Source organism: Nelusetta ayraudi, unplaced genomic scaffold (genome assembly GCF_046127955.1).
Source record: "Nelusetta ayraudi isolate G7.1 ecotype Tasmania unplaced genomic scaffold, CSIRO-AGI_Nayr_v1 ptg000031l, whole genome shotgun sequence".
Lineage (NCBI taxonomy): Eukaryota > Metazoa > Chordata > Actinopteri > Tetraodontiformes > Monacanthidae > Nelusetta > Nelusetta ayraudi.
In genome coordinates, this window is record NW_027466081.1 from 5,609,135 (window position 1) to 5,615,379 (window position 6,245).

Below are 6,245 nucleotides of genomic sequence, written 5' to 3' on the forward strand. Positions count from 1 at the left end.
CCGGACCCGATTCATCAAAAAACGGCTCGCCGCCGCCACCACCGCTGCCACCAGACGTTAAAGGGAAGAGATGCCGCCAGCCCGCCCGGGTTAAAGGCGTCCTCGGCGCCCCCTAGAGGAGGCGGCTGTCAGTAGGTATCTGACGCTGGGGGAAAAAAAAAAACGTGTCCACGTTGACTGACAGCTATTGAGAGAAAAACAAGGGGGTCAAGTGTTGAGCTGCTGTAAGATGTAAACACCCCCCGCCCCCACCCAGCTGATCCAACCTCCTCCTCCCGCTTCCCCCCTGGAGGCTGGTGACATCCGATGGAGATGATCATCCTGTCTCTCTGTTTCCAAGCCGCTCTTCTTGCTCTCTCATGCACTCGGGTGGGGTGAGGTAGGGGGAACAGAGAGTGGGGAGGTAGAGGAGGGAGAGGGGTGAGATGGGGGTGGGTGGGTTGGGACGCCTCGCATAGCCTCGCCGCATCCCGACATGATTGCAGATTAGACAAATTCCCCAAACCACAAGTGGATGGCGCGTCGCCCTCCTCTTCCTCAACAACCTGCCCCCTTCTTCCTGCCCCGCGAACCCCCCCTCTTGCACCCACTCCCACTGTTTCCCCCTCTAACCCACCCGGGGTCGGTCTCGGGCGTGCGCGCTCCTTCAGATTAATGACGCCGGCGTTAAGGTGTGCCTGACAGCTCTCAGATTGGCACCGCCGAAGAGGGGAGATCCCAGAGTGAGATGGGTTAGCTGGGTAAATCTATCAGGGGTCCGTCTGGGAGGAGGAGGAGGAGGAGTGAAAGAAAGTGCGCGCACGTTCATGCGTGTGTGTATGTATGTGTGTGTATGTTGGATAGGTGGAGAGTCGGGTTTGGGGGTGGGGGGTGGGGGGGGGCGTGGAGGGAAGCGGGGGAGATGGAGAGGCTCAGTGGGGCCCCGCTGAGCATATAAGCTTCCATGCTGAGCACAGCCGCGGCTGGGCTGACAGTTGTGCTCAGCCTTCACTGTAATAATGAATAAAAGGAAACTCCCCGCAGATTACACATCTTCCGTGTTTTGACATTGACCTTAATACATAATTTAACCACAAAGCCCGAAGAGTGTGTAACGAGATAAGAGAGGACCAGAGGATAGGAAAAAGATGCCCGAGTCTAAAACACACAGGCCGAGGAGAGGGGAGTGTGCAAAAAAAAAAAAAAAAAAAAAAATCCCTGCCTCAGCTGTAATGGCTCGAAAATGATCAAACCCGAGAAGCCACCAGTAATGTTTTCTCTTTACGGGGATGTGGGGGAAGATTCGGGGTCAGCGACTGGAGGATGGAAGGTAGCTGAAGTGGGAAATCTGGTGTGTGTGTGTGTGTGTGTGTGTGTGTGTGTGTGTGTGTGTGTGTGTGTGTGTGTGTGTGTGTGTGTGTGTGTGTGTGTGTAAAATGGAGCGATTTTCCTGCTTATGGGAATTCCCAGTGGGAAGGAGGCGGTGCCACAAAAAAAAGAAAATCCTCAGCTGAATGGTAATGTTCCAGTGTGAGGGTGTGTGTTTGCGCGCGCAGATGCCACTTGCCCTCCTTCCGGTTTGTGCACTTCCTCCTAGCGCGAGCTAGCGTGCACCTGCGAGAGGCATTTGTCACTGTCTCACTTCCTGGAAGCGTCTGCGCGTGCCAGAGCGACCGTTTTTCCATCGCCGGCCCATCAACGCCGCCACGTTTTGATTGACTAACCGCGAAGGGTGGCGTTTGCTGAGCCGGCGGCTCTCCGTCTCGGATTATGTCACTGCGGCCGAGGTCACGGTGTGAAGAGAAAAACGCTGCACAGCTGCCACTCTGTAAGATTTTGATTTAAAGGTCCCGTATTCGAACCCGTTCTCGCTTCCTCAGTTTTTCCATTCTGGACTCGAGCAGAGCGGCAAATTGTTCCAGATGACCCGAAAATACTTTAGGTAGCGGCACATTTAACCCTCTCTTTGCGACCCCCTGCACAAGCGTGATGCTTTGTCTGGCCTCCCTCATGTTCGTAAGGGACGAGGTGTGAGACGGATCGTTCCCCCTTAGTCGCTGTGTTTCCATTAGCCCTAGAATTTCGCAAAACCTAAATATCGCAAAATAAAAATCTGTTAATGGAAACAGCTAAACTTCGAAAAACCTCTCAAATATCGGTAAAAGATTTTTACGCTCTCATGAGGTGGTTCTTCAGACGTATTCAGAGTATCGATATAGAGGTACATCGCAAACGTGGAAACACTTTTTTCGCATTTACGCGTCACCGGACGTGACGTACGGGGTCACGTGACCAGTTCACTTCAGGTGGAAATGGCGCGTTATGTTTGGACGGAGGAAGAGATGAAATATTTTTTTTTTACAAGTAATCAAAGAGAAAAATATAACAACCATTCTTGACAGCAAACAAACGCGAACGGCATTCTCGTAAGTCTCACGGCACAATTTTTTTTTACAAGAATTATGTGCCGTGAGCCGAGATTTTACGACTTATGCGTTTCACACGATTGAATGGAAACACCTGAGCAATTGTATACTGTAATTTAAAAATATGGCTTTCATTTTGTGAAAAACTGTCTTGGAAACGCAGCTAGTGTTGACATCACGTGTGAACTGCAGGCTGATTAGTGAGCGGTCTGATTTATGCTGGCTAAAAAAACAAACAAACAACAGGAAAACAAAAGCAGAACAGCCTCATGTAAATTGACGATTGATGAAAAGGCAAAAGAAAAAGAAAACAGCCAAAAGCAGCAAAGGCTGGACTTCCTCTGCCACATTTGTGAGCGGTTCAGCGACAGGCTGCTGACGCGTTGCTCTCTGGAAACCTATTAAGCAGAATTTTGTGTCCTTCGACAAACAGACAAACGAACAACAACGGCCGTAATTTCTTTCTTCGGGAAAAAAAAATTGAATGCGCATGCCTCATGCATTAACAATCATTCCTACCCAATTAAAGGAGGCCGTTACGTCAGCGGTGGCCTGCTAGGTGCAGCGAAACACAGATGCGGATATTAAATATGAATTACAGAGGCCGTACTCTCCCCTCAACCCCTCCCCCCCCCCCCAAAAAAAAAACCCACCCCCACCCCCCCACCCCCGACTCTCTTATCCTCCTAACTCCTCTCAAATCCTTTTCGTCTCCGGGCCGCTACAAAGACAAGACTGCTCGGTAATTGAAGCAGCGTGTCGGAGCTCCGTCTTCCTGTCCGCGTGTAACCCCTCTGATTTACACTCTTCTCATTAGCGTCACAATTACCGGCGCGAGGGAGGTGGGGGGGGGGGGGGGTGCAGTAAAAAGAAAAAGGAAAAAGAAAAAGGGAGGAGCGACGCCTCGGCGGCGAGCGACGAGGTGAGAACGAGGGCTCGCTCACCGCGCTCCCGTCGGGTGGTGCGGCCCTGAACCTCCAGCCCAGTAGGGGGCGCCAGAGAGATGTGCCTGATCGGGGTCACGGCGGCGCGGGAGGTCCTTTCATTGGCCACGCGACTGCTTCGCATGATAACAAGATGTTGTAGAGGGGGGAGGAAGAAAAACCCCGACCTGGACCATGAATGAAACATGAAGCTGGGCGAAGAGGAAGTGATGAGCTCGGCTTTTCTTCGCTTTTTCCTCGCGCCTGTTTGCTCTTTTTTTTATTCTTGTGGTTTTTACACACACACACACACACACACACACACACACACACACACGCGCGCGCACACACACACACACGCACCTGGCCCAGTCTCTCCAGGCCTTGGCCCTCAGACCTGCTGCAGCCTGACAACCGTCTGCAGGCTCGCCGAGTTCTTTCGGGGGGGGGATTTGCTTTGCTCAACAGCTTCCAAACTGGTCCAGCTGGTTTTGGACATTGGAGTGTGTGTGTGTGTGTGTGTGTGTGTGTGTGTGTGTGTGTGTGTGTGTGTGTGTGTGTGTGTGCGCGTGTGTGTGTGCGGGTGGCAGTGGAGAAGCAGTGGCACTTTGGTGCTTTGCCATCAGGCTTCCCTCCAAGGACTGTGTCAAGACAGTGAGAGCCTGGGCCTCCACGTGCACGGGTACGTGCGCGCGCGTGTGTATGTGTGTGTTGGGGCCACGCAGGGCGGTGCTCCACTTCTGCAGCAGTAATCTAATGAGCCTGTAAACACACTCATTTGACATCATTAATTGGAGCGAGATCAGAGATCGCAGAGGGGTGTGTGTGTGTGTGTGTGTGTGTGTGTGTGTGTGTGTGTGTGTGTGTGTGTGTGTGTGTGTGTGTGTGTGTGTGTGTGGTAGAGGTTGGAGGGGTCTCCCATCAGAGAGGGTTCTCCCAGATCAAAGATTTAGACTGTGAAATCCTTGATTATGCGACAGAGAGACACATTAGAGGCAGTTTCTCCTGCCAAGCGCTGAGAGCGGCAGAGTCTCCGGCCAGCGCCAGCCAGTGCGCCTTGATTCCTGAGACGGCAAAAAAAAAAAAGAAAAAAGAAAAAAAGAAAATCCAAAGCAAAACAAAATGAGTACAAAAAAAGCAACAAAAAAAACAGCCCTGTGTTTTGTAGATTTTTTTTTTTTCAATCTCGGAAGCGTCGCTTCATTTCTTAGCATGCAAAGCTCCTTTTTTTTGTCCCCGCCGCGGCTGTTTTGGAAGACAACTTTGGAGTCGTCTGTCTGTCGCCGGCTGCGACCCATTAGCTCCAGCCGCGGCGGCGAGTCGCTCCGCTGCGACTCGGAACCCGAGTCCGTCCGGTCCTTAATGATGCATCCGTCCTCCGCTCGCCGCCTTTCATTTTACACAGCGTCGCTCCCCTCGTTGCGCCCTTTGTTCCGCCCGTTTCATGTTGTGTTTTTTTTTTTTTTTTGTGGAAGCGTGGCGGTGGTGGCGGCCTGTGCGCGCTCGGGCTGAGCGAGGCAAGAAAGTGCAGGAATTCCAAACCCACCCCTCCCCTCCTTTTCCTCCCCCCCCCGCCGGTGTAATACATTATGAAGATTTCACTTTCTGCCTTTGATTCGGCGCTGACAGTTGTCCTTCAGCCCTCCTTTAAAGTCTCACTTTCCAGCCCTAATGGCTGTCATGTCGCCGGCGCTCTCTGGACTCTTACTCAAAGTGTCATTGGCATAATGGTCGGCAGCCGTCGGCCTCTTTTGATCATCCATGCCGTGTGCGAGGAGGAGCAACCCGGAGCCCCGAAACACCGAGGTGTGCTTGCCACGCACGTGTGCGTCTCTCTGTCTGCGTGTGTGTGCGTGCGCGCGCCGAGCGAGCACCTCTGCTCAGCTGCCACTCCCAGGCGAAAAAAAAAATAAAAAAAAAAGCTCCACGACCGGAAATCTAAAATTCACTTTCAAATAGTTTTTCTCCCCGTTCGCGGTGCCTAATAGCCAAACAGTGGAAAGTGTGCGTGTGAATGTGTGTGTGCGTGTGCGTGCACGTGTACTCATTACAGCAATAGCGCAGGTTTCCACTGTATCAGCACCTCAGACTCGGCCCAGTTTGGCACTCCCTCAACAGATAGTCAAACAAAGAGCTGAGGAGCCACAAGGGAGCGGGAGAAAACCCATGAACAAGGTAGCGCCAGTGTGTGTGTGTGTGTGTGTGTGTGTGTGTGTGTGTGTGTGTGTGTGTGTGTGTGTGTGTGTGTGTGTGTGTGTGTGTGTGTGTGTGTGTGTGTGCGTGTGAGATAGAGAGAGAGAGGGTGATCCGAGGCCTTGGACCTGAACTGAACACACACATTGAAATACACCCCGGCCCGTGTCAAGCCGGTCCAAGATAAATTCCCCGGCGCCGGAGCCAGGAGCAGAACTCTTCCAAGCAGGACGGCCGCAGCCAGGAATCACACCAAAGGGCCTCGCTCCGCTCCAGCCGAGACGACGACGCTGCCGCGACTTGTCATAAAAGCCGCGCCGCGAGTTCAAACGTCCCGAGCTCGAAACCCCCCCCCCCCACTCAAAAAAACCAAAACAACAACCAACCACCGGCGCCTGAATCCAAGGTGCTGCGTCCCTTCCGAGAAGTCCTCTCATTTCCTGCCTGGTTCACCTGCACCTCAGGACTCGGTCCAGGTGCATTCAGGTGCATCCAGGAACCCCCGGCCGCTAGGGATTCACACATGCCGCTACGCTTTAAAATCCTGCTTAAAGGGCCCAGCGTGCAGGATTTGGTAGGAAGCCATAGTGAGAGAAACGTATCGCAAACTAACGCCAATGTTAGTCACTGTTTTCTCACGTCCGTCTTTCTTCGTCTGTGGGATGTTTAAAGGCCCCGGCGTGCGAGATTTGGAAGCGTTTTGCGGCGAGGAAGCAGATTCCAA